Below are 20866 nucleotides of genomic sequence, written 5' to 3'. Positions count from 1 at the left end.
ATCTTTGAAGCTTAATAGAATTCAAAATATATTGACTAAAATTTCTTTTTATAGACGTCTGACTGCTGAAGTTTCATTCTTTCTGATCGTCAAACATCTGAGTGCCTTAGATTATTTGTAAGGTGTCTGGAATTACAACTAAAGAGGGTAAACTTGCATTATGAATGCTTCCTTCTTAAAGCTTTGCTAATGAATTGGTTTCCCTGCAGGGTACAGGATAAAGTATTTCAGGTTAGTGAATGGGAAGCATTAAGTTTCAAGTATCTATTTAGTACAAAAAACACCAATTTTACACAAAAGTTTGAAGAATAAGAAGCTGAGAAAGAGTCTGTTTTGTGTTGCTCTAGTTGCCTAACTCCATGAAAACAGAATGCAAACCTGCAAATATAATTTTTTTATTTATTTATTTTTATTTTTTGCTTTGTTTCAAATCTGGAAGCATGGACACTTCAATGATACGTATTGCTGCAGTGCCTATGTCCTCTGACTGTTGATCTCATTTAGAGCTGTACTGATATTAAGTAGCTGTGAGTAGTTCAAAGGGACCTCCTGAAAACAAACAAACAAATAATTAAACCTACAGGAAAGAAAAAAGAATTCTCCGAGTTTTACACTATTCCTTTCCTTCAGTGGGTTGTGGTAATTAAGGATAACATTTTCATAGAAAATAGATGGTAGAACTAGCATAAAGTCCATACTCCCAAATGAAAAAGCTGTATAAGTGATAAATGTCTGCTGCCATTATATAGCATTCATAGCAACTTCATATACAAAGTTGTCCACTGAGTATTCAGTGGTTCAGATATTTATGTACCAATTTGTTCATATTCAAGCTTCTTTTTTCTCTTCCCACTGAGTAGTAAACTATTCTCTTTCTTGACCTGTTTGTCATCTTAAAGCTTGTAATTATCTTTTAATGACACATAAGAATTGCTTTCCAATATTAGTGTTACAAGATGGCTTTTTAGAGTGTTTTCTGTTAGCTGCATTTTTGAACTTCGGCAGTTTGAAGGTTTGAGAATGAGTCAAGTCTGTTTGATTAGTATTTTAAAGCCAGTCCCTCAAAATTCACAGGTTTGTCAAGCTAGTCAAGGAGCTAAATCCCAAACAACAGTCTTCCTTAGTACTTTCATGGAAGTGGTAGGCAAATGCATTCATATAGATAAACATCACATTTTTATGAGAATACTTTCAGATTGCTGAGTCATTTTTCACCATCTCTTTCACAGAAAAAGAATTCAAAGAGACTCAACAGTGCCTAAATTACTTTTGTTCTTTAATTCCTCGGTGAATAAACTTTAATTTCAGTTTCCTCCTATTGCTCAGCATTTTTTCGCATAGAGTTTAGTTTTCATTTATTCCATTTTCTTTAATTTCTATTTTCATCAGACAACTTCAAGCATCTTTTCTTAGCTGTTTTAAAAAACTGCAACAATGCAATACTGGTGCAACATAGAATTATTTTACATTTATTATTGAAAAAATCAGCCACATGTTGTGGTTAAACTGTTGCTAATCAAAGCACACATGCACACCTCCATAGAATATACTCTGCTGAGTCTTGGTGGGTAGCTCTATTAATAAAGGACTTAAAATCGGAAAGAGTACTAATGGATATACATCAAAATGGCTAGTAAAGTACAGAAAATGGGAAGGAAAAAAGATCAATTGCTGCGATATGCATAGAATTAATTTCTCATTAGTTAGTTAATTAATTAATCAGTTTATTCTGCACATGCCATTTCTTTTTCTAGTTTATGCATTAAAAAGACTCCATTCCAATATCTAATCAGATATTTTTGTGATGACTCACTGTCTGGATGTGATAAGAAAAGTGATTCTGTATTAACCTCTTCCAATCTATTTATTAAAATTTGGTGAATCTGAGACAACTTCAGTCGCTCATTTATGAACTAGGTAGCAGAAACCTAGAAGCTAAAAGGCCTTGTCTATATCCTGAATCTTCAAGAGGAAAAGTAAAATTGATAGACATTAAGGGGAAAAATTAGGATGTAAACAGTTTCAGAAAATCTTCTTAGTGTAATACTTAATTACAGGATATTACTGCCAGATATATTTGTAGATTTCTAGTAGACCTGTTGATTTTTAAATATGTATAGTATATTTTAATACATTTTTTTTTTCCTCATTGTTTAGTTAACTTACATTTGAGATAGGAAAGGAATACTCTGTATGACTATTTAGAAGCTGAAACCCTAAAGCAGCAGGAAAATAGTATTTTTAGAATGAACTTCCATAGTGTTGAAAGCCAGTCCCAGAGTAATTGCATTTACATATTTTCCTCCATAAAATTAATATACAATAATCAGCACAAGCAACACAGGAATGTGTAATCTTAAAAACTGTATCAACTCCAAAACTAAGAATGAATTTTATGCCATAAACTCCTATAGGAACCGAGAAGACTGTATTTAAACAAGGAATACTCATACAGCGTTCTTGACTGACTTAAAACACATAAGAATTTCCAGGTCTTTAATGAATTTGGATCATAAAAAATATTCTTGGATCCTCAAACTCTCCAAAAAATACTGATACCCCTTCTTTTTGCGCAAGAGGTTAACTACTGCATTCTCTCTGTCTTCCTCCTTTACACTACGTGCATCCAAAGATTTTTGTCTCAGGTTTTTCACTGGAGCTTCTTTTTGCTTGGTATATCTCCAGTCTGGAATGGCACATGATGCTGAGGCAGTAGTTACTCAAGACCCAAGTAAACACTATGTAGCAGTTTTCAGCTAATGCCAGATTTAAAAATACCTTTCTTTTCACTAGCATGGTTAAACTGAAATTTAATAGTGATGGTAACATTTGCATGCAGCTTAGTGGATTTACCACCAAGATTTGACTTGTTTAAACATTAGTGTACTGCTCTGTTTCAGTGCTACTTTCAGTGATCTATGGCTGCAAGAAACAGCAAATCAATTTTGTGGATAACTTGTTTTCAGGCATCTGAGGAGAAGCGAGATTCCATTAACTCCATCAATCACCTCCTGAATCACTTTCCCCTAAGGAATGGTGAAATAACTTGGTGTCCTGATAGATGCTTAGGGCCAACACAGAAATAAACAGAAGGGAAAACCCAGAACAAAATATTTTTGTTGTTACTATTATTGTAAGGAGAAAAGATTCATTAACTTTCTGGTTCACATCTAGCTCTAGAAAGCATTATATGTTTATGTTTATCAACATTTATTTCTCTGTCCTTCTGGGAAAAAAAAAAAAAAAAAAGGAAAAAAAAGGAACGCTTTTTCCCTCACATTTGTGTTAAGATTTGAGGTAATGTTGGCATATACCTTCTATCTGTTAGAGTTAAGCATTGAAAATTTTTCATGATCTCTTCTGTCCTCTTCCTGTTTATTCATCACTGAGTGAGATGCAGCACAAAGACTAGGGATTGCTCATGACCTATTTACATCTTGAAATGTATGTGTACAGTAAGTTTTTTCTTAAAATTGCTGAACTCTAAATGAAGACAGAAGTGATAGTTGAATGTAGAGCAGTTTTAGAGGTTGACTTTATCTCAGATAAGTACATAATAAGACCCATGCATCTAACCAAAACCAATTTTTCTTTTTCTCTGGAAGTGAGAGACCATTCATAACCTATTCATAGGTGGCAGTTATTCTATGGGGAGAGGAGAGATGCAGAAATGGGAATGATTCAGATGTCTGGAAAAAGCAGTTGTCTTTGTGATTAATGAAAAAGAAACTTTTATTTATGCATTTCAATGTGATTTCATAATTATAAGAACGTAAGAGTGATATCTATGACAATCTTGAGTTGCATCAAAGAAAAGAAGCAATGAGAATAGGTGAAAGAAAAGGAGCATTTCTGCAATTTTCTTTAGTCAGATGATGTATTATAAACGACATGAAATAAAAGATGTCTGAAAAAAGAAATAGTAGCTATAGTAATAAATATTTTTAACAAACAAAGCTGTGGTAATTATCTCATAGGAACAGAGAGATCTAGATATCCTGGCCACTGAGTTTATTATGGTTTCTTTTTTTGGATTGCATCTTCACTTACATGTTTTTATTGCAATTCACTTTTTATATCAACGTTATATTAAATAGGCTTTGGATTTTCAAATGTAAAAGTATATTTATTTATTATTCACACTGTCATTGTGAATCTATTTTTCAGTGCAATATGTTTATGAATTGCCAATAGCATCATTTTTATGTACTTTATTGCAATTTTAACACACTGAAAAAGCAGGTACAAAAGCTTATCCTTTAAAATACAGTGAAAAGTTCAATAGCACTACCTGAAAAAGAGGCAACATCTAGATTTTTATTCCTTTTATTACCAAGGACGTACAGAAGAGCAGTAGTGGAATCGCAGGGATAGTTAGTGATTCATCAAGTACTACAGAGCTTAAGGTTTTATGAATTGTGTAATTTGACCTGCATTCCAAGCAAAACATATAATTGAAAAATCAAGCTGTGATCTCCTCTTCGCAGGAGATTTGCTGCAGAGACCAATAAATGACTAGTTAGGAAGATGAAAATTAATTTCTTTTTTTATAATAACCACTGTCCTATTTTCTTTTTCTTTTTCTTTTTTTCTGCTTAACTCAGCTGTCTAGTAGATATTCCTTGCCCTTTTCAATCATGATATTGCTATCTTCCCCCTTAGTACAATCTTATAACACTGAGTTTCTGTTTCACTATTCTTTCCTTTCTCCAGTACCATCTGTTTCCTTCTTGCTTTACTTTGTTCCTGCTAAATATCCAACGTGCTTCAGTATTGTACAGTAAGTCCTTTACCACACATTATCTTCATTTGTTTAAACCTCTCTATTATTCATCTGATCCCTTGATTGGTTCATGTGTTCTTAGTATTCAACCAAAAAGTACCCCCCTCTAGAAGCAGTCCTTCCTACTCATAGGTAATACACCTACAGCTCTTCCCTTCTGAGTTGTTTACCTAGTATCTTGCCTTGGGCTTTCTCTTTACCTCAGCTGAGGACAGTGATTGCATCTGGCAAGTGATACGAGTCAGATGAAGGGAATTAGAACCATGTGGAGTCACAAATTACCTGGTGTGGGCTTGTCAGGGGTGCTGACTTGATTGGTAGGTATTGCAGAGCATATCTCCTCCTCCTGAGGAGTTCCATTTCAAAGAGAAGAAGGTGTATGGAAAAAGTATCATAGAATCATTTCAGACAGGAAAAATCTTTAAAGGGCATCTAATCTAACCCCCCTGCAAGGAATGGAGGCCTCTACAGCTAAGTCAGGTTGCTCAGAGTTTTATCCAGCCAGTCCCTGAATGTCTCCACACCTTGGTGTCATCTGCAAACTTGCACTCAATCCCACTGGCAGTGTCACTGACAAAGATATTGAAGAGCAGTATCAGAGAGTCCCAGTATCGATCTCTGAGGGACACCACACACTGATCTTCAGCTGGACATTGAGCCATTGACCACTATTCTCTGGGTACTCTCAACCAGTTCCTCATTCATTAAACAGTCCATCCATCAAATCCATATCTTTTCAATTTGGAGAGAAAGATGTCACAGGGGACCATGTAGAGACCTTACTGAAGTTCAGATAGATGACATCAGTAGCTCTTGCCTTGTCCTCTCATGCAGTTACAAAATCACAGAAGGCCATTAGATTCTGTGATTCTATAAGATTTAGGTTGGATGTCAGGGGAAAGTTCTTTAGTATGAGAGTGATGAGGTTCTGGAACAGGCTGCCCAGAGAGGTTCTGGATGCCCCATCCCTAGAGCAGTTCAAGGCCAGATTGGATGGATCTTCACCTGACTGTCATGACTTTTTAAATATCATTGAGAGTGGCTTGGTGTCTCCAACAGCAAATTCCCTCAGGACTCTGGAACACATCTCATTGGAATCCATAACTTAGGGATGTTTGGGTTCTTCAGGTGTCGCTGAACCTGATTTTCACTCACAGTGGAAGGGACATTGCTCCCCAGGTCCTCATCTTCCTCACCTTCTGACCCATCCATTCAAAGGATGTGTGAAGAGCAGTTGTCAGTGAAGACTGAGACAAAGAATTTGTCTCAGTTACATTAGACATCTCTGTGTCTATTTTTTACAAGCAAAGCACACATAATTTCTCTAGAGGCAGAGCATTACAATAAATTTTATGGAATTCAGTAAGGATATACTTACCAGGAACAACTGGTTTCTATTAAAAGCATATGGATTTATCTTTCATGTAATATTTGAAAAATTTTGGGTTTTTTTTCATTCAAACTGTGTTAATACAGTTTTCCTCAGAATTTTCTTTGTGCAGAAAAGAACTCTGAAATATAAATTATTTCCCCATAAACTACCCAAGGTCAGGTAGATCCTTGTAGAGGTGAAATGGCTTATGGTTTTGGCTTTGAGAGCATTTTGACTGGTATCTCTTATGTTGTCATTACAGCGGTTTTTACTGTAGCTGCATAGTGAGGAGTCCCTAATCCTTATAGAAAGCAGCTGATGGAGAGGAGTGATGAGGAGAGAGACAAGAGGATACAGTTGGAAAGAAAAGATTACCTGAATATCATATGAGTTCACATGCAAAAGGAAAGTGGTTAGAGTGTTTTTTTTTAACCTTTAGCTGAAAGGCAAGAGTAAATGTTTGGCAACTGCAGCACATTTTCCTTAGCATTAATGTTATCTTTCGTGTTACTTCATCTATTTTTCTATTTGAACCACTGAGTTAAGGTCTAAAATGGAATCTGACAGAGAGAGTATTGAAAGCCATTAGTTTAACACTGGTTTACTAACGTGTGGGCATGCTGTTATTACCAGGGCCAATAGTGGCAAAGCTCCTGCAGTTTTGCTTGTCCCTTCTGCCACCCAATTTGAGAAGATAGATAGTGTCATTGATTCACTGTATTATAATTGCTTCCTAATGCCTTCAGTCTCAGCCTTCACTCTGAACTCCCGAGGCCTCACCACAGTCTTATGCATTAGTCGTATATTGTTCTTTCTTCTTGAAGAACACTGAACATCTAAACATTCTAACACCTTAACACAGCGGTCCACAATGTTATTTGTGTGTAAAAGATTTCTTATCAGTTATCAGTTATCAGTTGCAATTGGTAACTTGCCAATTTTGCTAACTAGTTCTTTAGGGCAAAAAAGTAGACAGATCTATCCATTGATATTCTTAATGGCGTTTATTATTTCAGGAACATGTTAGAATAATACAAAATAAACTAATGTAATGCTTATTAATGTTACGTCTTCTACAGATTTTATTGCTCCATACTTACAGCAATTTTCTTATAAGCATATACTTAAAAAACAGATATTTCTCTTTTGATTTATTTCGCTTTTCATGTAGAGTTATGGGAGATATGTGTAGGTTTAACACAAGATAAACAAAAGAACACCAGAATACCATATTTTTTATATTCAGCTTAATGTTTGCAGGTATTTCATTTTGAATAATTTTTTTCTTATTTGGACAGTTATGGTATTCTTAGTGTCTTTTTGAAATTATTGTCAAGAATCTCTGTATGGAATTTCTATCCTGATTGGAATAACTCATAGAGAGAGACACGTTTTGAAGGGCAAAATCTTTGAAAAGTATTTTGCACTGCAGTTGTCTACATTGTCATAAATCTGTCACTTTGCTCTTCTACCTAGTTTTCACTGATTGGAACTCCTCATTGTCAAGACTGAAAATTATTCTGTTTCACTTTACAATTTTACCCTGTAATACTTTGTTTCCTTAATGCTACCTTAAGGTTAGATCTTTCTGAAAAGTTGAAGACTGACTCTTATTTGTCTTCCCTATTTGCGACACTTGTAGCTAGCTGTGTTCTGCAAATAAGAAAGAATAAGTGGCTCAGTTTTGAATTTACCTGTATGGGAGCTGCTGAATCACAGTCTGAACCTCTGGTTGATCGCCTGAGGCAAGCAGTGAGTCATCTATGGAAGGCAATTCACCTGTGCTGCCGGAAAGGGTGGAGCCTGGCTCCACCTCTCCTAGACCCATTTAAGAGCTGCTGGGGGGGAAGGATCTTGTCTGGAGATCCCTCCTCTGGAGTTTTGTAGTGAGCACAGGATGTGGGTAAGCATTTTATCTATTTTTTTTTTTTTAATTATTATTATAACCTGCTTAACCAAACTCTCTTGTTTATTTCATAATTATAACATCTCTATATTTATTGATTATGCATTACTATACTTTATATTTTTTAGATTTCTTTGGTTTACTTGATAAGAATTAGAGAAAAATTATGGAAGCTTTTTTTTCTTTTTAGGAAAACTATGGAGTTTACCATTATCTCTTCTGATCATATAATTTACGTACAGAAACTTCAAAAATGCAGTTACTGGATTCACGAACTCAGAAACCTCACATACAGTTGTCAAAACTCTTGGTGTTTCTTTTTCCTTGCTAGTTACCTCATGCACACTTCACAATTATTTTAAGTGTGATAATATAGTCAGACTTACTTTTACAAATATTATTCTGGTTCTTCGAGAAATGATAGCTTTCTGTGTAGTCATGAGGACTCAAATCCTTCTCTCCCCAGATGACTGAGCAGTTCAGAAACCTTATGTAGAAGAGGTCCAAATTATGTTTGTAAGCATAAACACAACTAGGCACAGAATGCTTGACTATGATTACAGTTATCTTTCCATAAAGCATGGGGTTTTTTTTGTTTTTTTTGTTTTTTTTGGGTTTTTTTTTTGTTTTTTTTTGTTTTTTTTTTGGTTTTTTTTGGGTTTGTTTGGGTTTGTTTGGGTTTGTTTGGGTTTGTTTGGGTTTGTTTGTTTTTTGTGTTTTTTAAATCAAAAGGTAAATGCACAGTAAGAATACAAAATATGCTCATGTATTGCCTCTGAGAACTACTCTCTGGAATGTCATATGGCAGGGTAAACTAAACCGTACATAGAAATATTTCTGTTATAAGTTTTGACACTTCCTACAACAGTCTTACCTAGACATTAACATATGTTAGCATGCAATTGCAGAGTAAGAAGTCCATTTTTAGTGTGAATCACATGATAGTAGGAGTACTAATCTAGATTAACTTAAGTAATGCCTTTAAAAATTTACAAAGCTCTTACACAGCTTTTCACATTTATCTTGACTAATAAGACTTGTTTGGCCTGCCAAGCAGATAGGTGCCAAATACAGTGAATAGGATGTGTATAATGTGAACAGAAATGGTTGCATTTCCCCTGGAAAACATTTTCCAAGTACTTTGAAAACTGGTAAACAACAGCAACAACAATAAAAAATACCTTGACTGTAATTTAAAAGCAACCTTGCATACTGTTTGAAAGGTGGATTCAAAGTTTAAGTTATAATGGAAAATGGCTCACAAAATAACAAAGCAATTTTCTTTTTAGATCACTAGAATTAAATCATCTTACACTTCCAATTCTAGCATGGTTATCTGATTGTTTTGCATGTAACAGCTACAATTAAGCCACCATGTAATTCTCTTGGAAAGTGCTTAAATAGTGAAGAATCTCAGTCATCTCTGTAAAAATCTCTTGATTTAATAGTTTTTCCTTTGCTAGAAGATCCTTCTGTAAATCCTGAAATCTCTAAAGGTTCTATGTGTCTGGTGATGATAACATAACAAGGGCTGAAGTATTGTTTTTTCTTGTTCCTTTATCAGTAAGACCAGTATGAAGACATATCTGAAACAGAAACATTTAGGTAAATGCATCTACAGAAGTGAAAATGTTTATAAATTCTACTTTAGCACAGTCTAAAGCTATTTAAAGGCATTTCTGTGTTTTGCGTAAGTACACAAGATGAGAGGAAAAAGTAAATAGTCCTTTCCTTTGATAATTGGCATTTTGCAGGGTTGTCTACATTGTAGTTTGCAAACAAAAAAAAAAAAAAAAAAAGACAGTTTAAACACTGCTCTCACAACAACACCGTCCTTTTGTACCAGAAACTGCTTAGACTTGCTGCCTCACATTTGTATAGTGTAACACTCCCTGAGACCCCTACCTATGGAAGGATCTGCTTTTTTTTTGTCAGTGAAAGATGAGAGTAACATATTTCTAATAACAGCTGTCTCAATCTACAATAGCAGTAACAAGTGAAGAATCCAGTGATCCAGTACAGAAGCAATCTTTTCAGAGTGGCCATCAGCCAGTTTTTTCATCCTGAGATGAATTCTGTACTGGCTTTTTATTTGCTTGTTTTGAAAGTATTTTCTTTTTCAAGAGAGGAAATATGATCTAGCACATAGAATTTTATGATAGCATCTTCTGAAAACTTTATTGAAAAATTTATTCATACAGATTCAGGGTAAAAACAGGGAATGATTCATCAGTAAGACTATTCCAGTCAGTATACAATTAGGAGTGCAACTCATCAGATGTATAAAGATTAATTGCTTACTACAAGGTGCAGTATCATTCCTTAATTTTTGAAGATGTTAATGCATATTGAATCATAGAATCACAGGATTCTACCGAAGCCAAAAACCTTTGTGCGTAAATAAGACAAAACTGCATGTCACCTTCTTAAAGTTATTTTTTACAGATTGATAGTCTGAAGGATAGTTCTGGGGGAAATTGAGCTATATACAGTCTGTGGATAAGATTTAATTTTCAATTTCTTCTCGCCTAACTATTTTCATAAGCATTAAACCAACCAAATTATGAATTAAGGTATGCATCAAGTAATGCTTGTGTTCTTAATTTAAATGATTTTTCAAAGCCAAAATTACTTAAAGCTTGCTCCCTAGTAAATGACATAATTGTGTTTTCATATTAATAATATTTTTAAGGTAGTTAGCTTATAAACTTACACCCTAATATTCTTGTCAGAATTGTAAGAAACAAGAGGGCATATGAATTGAGCACCACTGACCAGAAAAAATACTCCCTGGGAGTGGATCATTTCCAAGCTAAATAATACAATTTAACATCTATGGGACAAGAGGATGATTCATTTATCTCTTTTGTGATGGTAGTGCTTGCTTCAGAAAAGCGAACATAAAATGTAATTTGTTAAATCTACACTGTTGGGATAGCATACCTGCTGTCACCAATTTGTAACCCGCTGTCACCCATTTGTAATCTATTTCTCCTTGATTTAGGAACCTCTGCTATCATGGACAATCTTTACATTTATTTTCTAGAATAAATATTTTCAATGCAATAAAAGTTTTACTACTCCAACATAACAATAAATTAGATAAATTTTAAGGGAAATTCCTCAACAGCTGAATTAACACAATAGTGTGTTACCATTTCTAGTTTCTTGCAGTACCTCTACTTCTTTTTGCACTATGTCATTATCTTGTATCTTGCAGTTTTGAAACCGATATCTCCTCTGAGACCTAAGCCATAGAGTACTTTACAATATCTGCAAACAGATCCTGGCAGACTGCTGAAAATGTCTCAATTTCATGCTGTTATTTGAGTCTCATGATGTGCTACCTGAACATGTGAAATTTTTTTACTTACTCAGTCTGAGGGACATGAATGAGGTTACGGGGAAGTAGAATTCCTTACATGTTGTCCTAGAATAAAATTCTTTCAACTTTCAGTGCTTCCGGGTCAGACCCTGAACTGAACAATGGTTATCACTAGAGCAGGCATGATCTTAATATTATGCTATGGAGGAAGACAGAAAGTAAGAGAGGTAGCCTAGCAATATTAGAAGAGGTTAAATGTGCTTAGCCTTGTTTTCGTCCAGCACAAATGGTTGTGGTTCATGTCACCTGTCATGATAACAAGAATGCAAAGTGCTACAAAGTTTTCCCAAATCTGCCTTTGCCACTTACACTGTAATGCTAAGTGTGAGACTATGTATGATGCAATTTCCACGTTTTGTTACCTTTTACTTTAAAATATTATCACCTTTTTTTCTGTGAATGATAGTAAAAAGAGAAATAGATGCAATGACATTATTGTGAAAAATGGAACTTACAAGAAAAGGCCATAAGTACATGTGTTATTTTTTTATTTTTTAAAATAACACAAAGGGTAGTATTGCTTAGTTTTAATAATTGTTTAGAAAACAACTTTCCTAGTTGATATTCATCCTGAAGGCAAAATAATTTATTAGGAAAAAACAACAGAGCAAGAAACATACAAAGATTTTAAACCCTCCTCTTGAATTTCAAAATGGATATGAATTAAAACCACACACTCTACGTCTCTCTTAGGTTACGACAGGTAGCACAGCTGTTCCATAGATACAATTTACAGCATAAAGAACCTCATTAGACAGTATAGCTGCCTCAGTGGGAAATCTGCCCACACATGTTTGTAAAATCAGGGAAAACTGCCAGAAGAACTCTCTTTAGACACGCCATAATAATGACACATCACATCAGCCACTCCAGAAGAGTCTGCCTTCATCCAGAGAACTTCATTTTGTTACTTAGAACACAAAATATTTGTCTCAGCGTGTAAAGTTCACTCTGCTATTCAGTTAGAGTGGAAATTTTTGGGGTGGGCCTGCTGGTGATCTCCCAAAACAGGACAAATGGTGAGTAATACTTTTTGAGGTAGGATGTTAAGTAGAATTTTTTGTGTTATGGATAAGAATTTGTCAAATGTCTGTAGACACAGAGCAGGAGAAAGGACCTTTGAAGATGAGATGCAGTGACAAAGATATGTGAGGTGGAACAGAAGCTACTGTTAATAGTGTTAAAAGATACAGAGTACCAAAAATCTATAGAGCATGGAAATAGAGTTGTAGAATAAAATTTATATATTCTTTTCAACCACACTACTATTGCTGATATTCCCATACACCATAGGCTTTAAACTCAGGCCATAAGAGAATATCAAAAGCAGATAATAGGAATCATTTCATACTTTATCAACCTTGTAGTCACTTCATACTTTGTTATCAGTTATACTATTACCTCAGCACATCTGTCACCATTCCATACCTTCAGAAAACTATTTCTGTCTTAAAACTGACAAAGTCAGATTAGACTTTCCTGTAACAAATTCAATTCTCTGTGGGCTAACAGGGCAATGGGACCTCTCTGTCCTTGCTCTCTCTTACTCACTTCTGTCAGTGAGCTACAGCAGTAGAATGTTACAAAAAATATGCTTTGTTATGTTATTTGTGTTGAAGTTTTAAGAGGCTTGTAATCATAATAAAATGTTGATTTGCCTAGGTTTCTGCACGAGTAAAGCTTCCTATTTATTTCCATGGGAACTTGGAAGCTACAACAGACACAATGAGCACAATAATGCTGTTTGATAGAGCAAATTCTCAGCTACAAAGCACTATTTTTGATACAGTCAACCACCATTAGCTATGTATTTTCACCAGCAAAGAACAGAAACCTGTATGACATGCTCATAAATGTCTGCACCAGAGGAGGTTGCACAGTTTTGCAGCTGCTATAATGGCATAATTGCTAGGAAAACATTTCACATGCAGTTCACCTTTCGTTGACACAAAGAGATGGAAATTAGAAGGTGCAAAATCTGAACTACATAGGGGATGTAGCATGAAAGTCCAGCCAAGATTGGCAATGTGCAATGTCTTCAAACTAGTATGAGGCCTGATGTTATTGTGCTGCAATTCTGGCCTGACTCTGAAAGCTTGAGCTTTCAGTTTAGTCAGCATCGTGATACAGTGGTCAGAGTTCCAGGAAATCCAGAGGGATTACCTCTTTCCTATACCAAAAGACAGTCACATCACTTTACCTGCTGAGGGCCGCATCTTGAACTTTTTATTCGATGAGGAATTCGCATCTTTTCACTCTATTGTTTTGACTTTGCCTTCTAGTGGTGACAAAATATCACTTATAATGATACAATCTAGGAAACCATCAGCTTCAGCCAGTTCAATAGGTCCTGACAAACTTGCATATGGTTCCTGGTCATGGAACACACCTGACACAAACTTTGCAGTATTCCAATGTTTCCATCAATTTCCAGTTCATTGAAGCCAATATTCAACTCCATACCTAGTTCCCTAGTCAATATCTGATGATTTGCATGAATAAACTGATCAAGATGTTCTTAATTTTCAGCTGATGAAAAAAATGACAGTGGGCTACCTCCACTGGTGCAGATTTTCACAAGTATGGCATGCAAGCTCTTGGTCATCACTGGCAAAAATACACAGCGAATGGGGAAAAATAGTCTTTTGTAACTGGGAATTTGCTCTGTTACTGTGCTCCTGGTACCTGTTGTAGTTTCCATGGGAGCAAATAGGAGGCATTAGTTTCAGAGTGACCTACATATTCGTATCTGAAATGTGAATTGCTGATATATGTTATACAATCACCAATAAACTGATGATGCTGATGAGGTTATTTTATCAATATTTCCTCCATTACTTCATTTTTTATTTACTTAAGAAAGTCCATTTTCAAATAAGCATATTTTGGTTTTTTCCATCATATAAAATATGCAACTCACTTTTCTGCTGCCTGAATCTCTATGCGTAGTGACTGACCGCTAGCTTTAACTGCATCTGGATAGTAAATTAGAATGAAAACTTTTGTATAGGTCACATAAGTTATTCTTATAAATGAATATCTATGAATACATAATATATAACCCCTTAAAATAATCTTTTTGTGCTGAGAAGAATATTATTAATTCCATTATTTGGAAGACACAGAATGACTCACCTAAGGTTATTTCTGGCAGAACGAGGATGGGTTCCTGATCCCCAGCTCTCAGCCTAATGCCTAAACATGAACACTTTTTTCAGCTTCACATTGCATAAATAAAGTAATTAGAAACAAAGTATTTAGAGAAGATATGGGGAGGCTGTTACTTGCAGTGTGGAGAGCCAGATCCTCCACATTTGACGCATTCAGAGTAGTGATAGGAATAATGACCAGCGCTTTTGTTTGCAACTTTTGTTTGAGAACCTTAACTATGTTCTGAAGTGAAAATAACTCCAACATGACTGAAATACATTGAGTACCTTAAGGTATAATACAATTGGCAAAACTTTATCTTTTTTTTTTTTTAAAGTTAACTTGGCTTGACTGCAAGGTATGTGTATATATTTTTAGACATACATATACTTATATACTTTATATATATGCATATATGTCTTTCCAGAAGAATGCATAGATTTTTTTTGAATTTCTGCATGTGTGAAAAACTGAAGGAAAAAATGTCATATTAGTGACATAGAAACTTATTTAATTAGTATAGGAATTGCATAAATCAACTTTATTTTGTGTTTATGCATAAGTATACAAGTGCCCACTTTTTCTTTTGTAGAAAATAGAAGCTTAAAGTCAATCTTTGTTATTTTAAATATGATTTTCCACTGTAGAAGATAGAACAATTTGCATATTTATTAAATATATTTTACCCAGAAAGTTCATAACTATGATGCCGCATCTCATTGAAAGTCTATTTCTACAAGCAGCCAAGGTCATTAAGTGGAAAATTCTGTGCAAAAATCTAATATGTATTGGCTACATTTAGAATAAAGTATAATAGGAACTGGTAGAGATTTTGAGCCTTAGGCCATAAAATTCAACAAATGCAGTCATTCTTCTGGTAACACTAGCATTAACTCAGTTTTGGAAAGCTGAGTAACTAGGCACACTGGTCAACTCCTAAAAGTAAGTATTTCTGGATAGTCAGCACATAATTGAATCTGAAGTGTTTCATTTATTCTTTATTCTGCGTGGATGGTATGTCAAGTTAGTATGATTTAACTGTGCATAAATTCTGACATTTTAGGGACAATGACTATGGAAAAAGAAATAGTGAAATGTTGTGGAATTTTTCAAGTCTGGTGATTGCTTGTTCCATGTATGGTTATAGACCTCCTGTGCAATGGTGGAAAAAGCGAGGAAATGGGACTTCAGAATAGATCAGAAAGGTTCTTAAAAGAGCACAGCTAAGTTACTAAGTTGTTCACTCAGGAACTTGCCTCCTTTTCCTACAGCCAGCCAAAAAGCTAGAAAGCTACAAGTTGAGAGTACAATTTGACTAGCTTCTGCTTTCTACTTCTGTGACACTTAGAGTCAAGTTTTTAAAATATTTGTGTCTGGCCATGAATATGTGCGCCTGCTGGGGTGTATGAAGAATCCACGCTGACCCTGATGAGCTCGTTGGCAGAATTGCTGACCTCCCAGCTCTGCACTAGCAGCTTTCATTCCCGCACTTGGACAGCGTGTGGCTTTCTAATGAGGGAGTCCCTTGGAAAAAGAAAAGAAAAGAAAAGAAAAAAGAAAAAAGGAAAAAAAAAAAAAAAAAAAAAAAGAGTTGCAAGAAGAGAAAGAGCAAAGCTGGATAAAACAAAATAAAAAATCCTACCTTTTCCTTCTTTCTTGGCAGAAAATCTGTGCAAAACAGCATAGCACAAGATAAAGAGAGACTAGATAGCAGAAGAAAAATAACCTCAGAACAAAGCAGAGAGAAGGATATAGTTAGGAATCTCTATATTCTAAAATAGGGGCTCAGGCTTGACCACAAAAATGCAAATGTCACTGCAGCAAGGCAAGCATATTCTCATATGTTCAAACATATGGCCTGAGAACCAGTAACCAGCTAACTGCTTAAAAACAAATACATTTCTAAGGAAATCAAACAAAATGTGGAGATGACAAAAAAAAAAAAAAGGTGCTATTTTTATGGAGTGGATTCAATCACAATGCTATTTTCAAGTCACTGGAATGACAACAATGTGAGTTGGATGGAAACCTGACAGGACTCTGGCTGGAGAAACAGATGCTTCAGCTGCAGCCGGCTGCTGAACAAAGGGAAAGCACCAGCACTGTGAGGAACAGCTTTGTCTGCAGTCCTCTGCAGCTGGTTGCGCAGAGATCAGCCCTGCTGTACAGATGCACTTCTCCCCAGCCACCGCTCCATGATTCAGTACACTCACTGCAGGCATCCTTGTATCTCTGAATGCATTAGCTGGAAGAATAGGATTTGACTTTATGACTAAGATATTTACAGTCCTGTCAAAAGCCTGACTTTCCTTTGTACTATTAGGAAGAAGTACATATCCTTCGGGAGGCTAGAAGGCTCTCTATGAAAATGGTTAACTCAACAGAAAGATGCAGCAATGAAATATGGGCAGTAAAGAAGGAATTATGCTGGTGAATCCTAGCTCTTTGAGGCAGAAACTGATAGCTGTCAGGGTGATCAGTGATGATGACAATGGCCACAGGTCTATGTAAAGGAGTCCCTGGGCTTGCATCACTCTCAGTATCTCACTGCCTTGACAGGTATGTGGGTTTTGATACATCCCTGAGTATGGCTCTGGAGGTAGTTGAAGAACTTATCTGAAGCATCAATCTTTAATGAATACTGGGAATTTTTCTTGCAGTCTAGAGAAAGATAAGTTTTTATTTCAGTTTTCCAGGTTCCTAACATAACACTTCAAAGTTGCCCTAATAAAAATATTTCTACCCTTTCAAGATATTTTTCAGAATGTTTTAATTCAGTCTTGCCCCCATATATAAATAGAAAAGCAAACAAGCAGAAATCTGTGAATTACTGTCCGTTCTTTACCAGAAAGAGGTGAGCATGGAACAGGCTTCCTAGGACAATAGTCATGGCCCTGAGCTGCCGGAGTTCAAAGAGCACTAAGCATTTTCAGACTTAGGGTTGAATTTTGCGTAGTCCTATGTGGAGCCAGGAGCGGGACTCGAGGAACATTGTGAATCCCTTCCAACTCAGAATATTCTATGATTCCGTGAAATATTGTAACTTTTTTTCCATCAACTGCGTCATTTTTCCTGTTATCACCTTTCATAATTCTCCATTCAAAAATAAAACCGGAATTAACTCGTATAGTTACAAAAACCATTGTTGGGGGCCTTGAATCCCCTGAAAGGTTTTTACCTGACCAGCTGAACTAGGATCCCCACCCACACTCTGCCCAAGCTCAGCCATAGCTCAGCCTCCAGCCTTGCCTTTACCCTGGCCTCTCACAGAATTATTATGGTTGAAAAAGATGAATGAGATCATCTAGTACAAGCATTATCCCACTAACCAACATGCCTCAGTGCCATACTTACACATTTCTTGAACACTTCCAGGGTCATGGAGTCCACCACCTCCCTGAGCAGCCTGTTCTAATGCCTCAACATTCTTTTTGAGAATACATTTTCCCCCAATATTCAACCTGAATCTTCCCAATGCAACTTAAAGTTGTTACCACTCGTTCTGTCTCTCTAGACCTGTCATAGTCCTGCCTCCTGCTGTTCCTGAACTGGACTCTCTGCAAGCACCCTGGACCTGGCCCCTGATCCCAGCCAACCCAAGATCCCAGAGGGTCCTCCCTTGTGTAGCAGCCCTGCTCCTACTGCATCCTGACAGTATTTAAAGCATGGCAGAGAACTGTTTAGAAAGAAGCAGCCTACTGACATGCTGTGCTATGATGCTGAATTCACTCTAATTTAGATTAAGTTAAACCAGAGATGCTTTTAATATCAGAGAAGACAAAATATCTGCTACATTCTGATATACCAGTGTCTTTTGTAGTCTCTTGTAACTAAATATAGAAATAGTTTACACAGTTCCATGGATTTTGTGAGACAGCATTCTTTTTTATTTTAAGAGATGGAGTTAATTTTGAATTGGATCTCTCATGTCGATACATATATACAAAATGCAAAAATCCAGTTTCAGAACAGTGAACTTTAAAGAAAAGATCCTGATATTTCAGTAGGATTTAAAACATCCTTCAGCAAGGCATGCAAATTCTTTTTGACAGAATCTTCAGGAATCACAGAATATTGCCTGAATTTGTCATGTCATATCATTATGTGACATGAATATTTGATGCAAAACTCCACAGTAGGAAAGTTTTCTGAATGCTGTAACATTGCAATTTCACAATATATGAGACACTTATTTAAAGAAAAAACAAATTAAAAAATATGGGAGAGGAGGTGTCAGCTGAAGAGGCAGTGGCCACGTGTACCTGAACTATTTGTGGTTTGGGGAATACTGCAGCCAGTCTCGGGGTGTCTTGTGCAGGGTTAATGCTCAGTGAGCTCAGCAAAAGGCTCCTAGGATGGCCGAGGGCTGAAGCAGCTGCCCTGAGCATTGGGTGAGAAATGGGGCTCCTTAGCACAGCACAGATGTGGGTTTGGGGGAGCTAACAGCCATCCAGCATCTGCAGGCAGTTAGACAGAATGAGGCCCTTACCAGAAGAGCCTTATGGGACACTGAAAGACAACAGGCACAAAAACAAAACTGGAGAGATTGAGGTCAGACAGAAGGAAAACCTTGTCCCCGGTGCAGACAGCCAAGCCATGCTGTGTGTGTTCCATCCCCAGCAGTTTCCAAGATTGCTCCAAGCAGTCTCAGAGCTGACCCTGCTGTGAGTGAGAGGTTGGAACAGAGACCTGAGACATCTCCAGCCCTGGTCACGCTTCACTTGTTATGTAACACAGTAATAATCATGTTATCACTGGCAATAATATGGTTCTTAATTTACTGTTCATCATAATATGGCTCACATAAATCAATGAAATTGATGTAGTCATCAGTGCAAATGTCTCATTTTAGACAAAACCCACCCGTGTTGGACTGAGATTTTCTAACAGCTTAACACAGGGCCAGAGAGTGGGTAAGAAAAAGATGAAATGAAAAACCAGGGTAGTGTACATTCAAAATCCCAAGTGCAGAGAAAAGAGCTTTATATCTTTTATTCTCTGCATAAGACAAAAAAGATCTTTAAGTCTCAGGACAGTACTCTTCAAGATAGCTGAAACGTTTCTTTGACTTTTCAAAAGTTGTATCTTGAAGTGAAATGTCTGAAATGTCATTTTACATTTAAAATGAGAACTAGAGCAAATCATTTTGTTGCAGAAACAGGGTGTTTTACACGTATTGAGTAAACAGTGTGTAACAGCTTAGCATCTGAAATTTCAAAGAAATGGTTTCCTCGGAGTTATGCCGTGGACAACAATCAAAAAAGTGTCAGTCTCCTCCTGAGTCTAGTACGTATTTAATGCATTTACTACAGATGTGGTGAGCTCTGAAAAGGGGTTAGAATATTAGAGAGCATTTCTGTTGTCATCCTGCCTGCAAAATTTGCAGCATTTTGTTCATTCGCAACTTCTAAAAGATTAACATTTTTTCTTTTCCACAGTGTCCTCTAAAGCATTAATTTGCTGCTTTGGATGACTTTCTAAGGCTTGTAATTGGACCATCCACAGGAGCTAATCAGCTATCACAAAAATTCATGCCAAGGAGGATCAGGGAGACAAGTCCATGGCTCAAAGCATGCATTTAAGAAATCCACCTTCTTTACTTTTTATAATTTAAAACAAAAACAACAAACAAACAAAAATACCCGCAGCAATTAAAATTATCTGAGCGCTTTAACTTTATCCTTTCCAAAAGGCTTTACCTCGGGCTTGAGGGTGGGAGTAAAAATGAACAGAGCAGCTATATGTCCCTCACACCACTGCCTCGGGCTCCGAGGGAAGCGGGAGCGGTGCGGCCCCGGGTGTGCTCCAGGCGGCGCCGCAGCCCCGCGGATGGCGCTCGGCGCTCCGCTGCTCCACACGGCGCTCCCGCAGCGGGAGAGTTAACCGCGCCATGCGGCGGTCTGCCGGCCTGCTTTCTGCACGTTATGGCATGCAGGCCCCCAGTACATTTGATTTCTTACCCTATAATGCCAGGAGCTTGAAAAGATGCACTCTAAAATCCGTACTTTTCGAGAATCGGCTTTCCAGTGTATTATATAGCTCTCCCGTTCTCACATTGCTCACTCTTGCTCTAATGTAAAAGGTAGAATTAAATTGAAGGCACTTATTGTAGCCACTTCTATAGTGTGCATTAAAATGGTACAAACTTTTCTCAAATCGTAGGACACAGATTGAAACTGGCTTTGTCTGCTGATTTATTTATATCTTAGGGGTTTTATGTGCCTTTTTAGCTGTTTGTTTTCTCTACGGCATGGAGTGCACTGTGAATTT

Source organism: Centrocercus urophasianus, unplaced genomic scaffold, assembly GCF_019232065.1.
Source record: "Centrocercus urophasianus isolate 14NV4802_14NV808 unplaced genomic scaffold, USGS_Curo_1.0 seq_13, whole genome shotgun sequence".
NCBI classification, from domain to species: Eukaryota; Metazoa; Chordata; class Aves; order Galliformes; family Phasianidae; genus Centrocercus; species Centrocercus urophasianus.
This window is presented reverse-complemented; position numbering follows the sequence as displayed.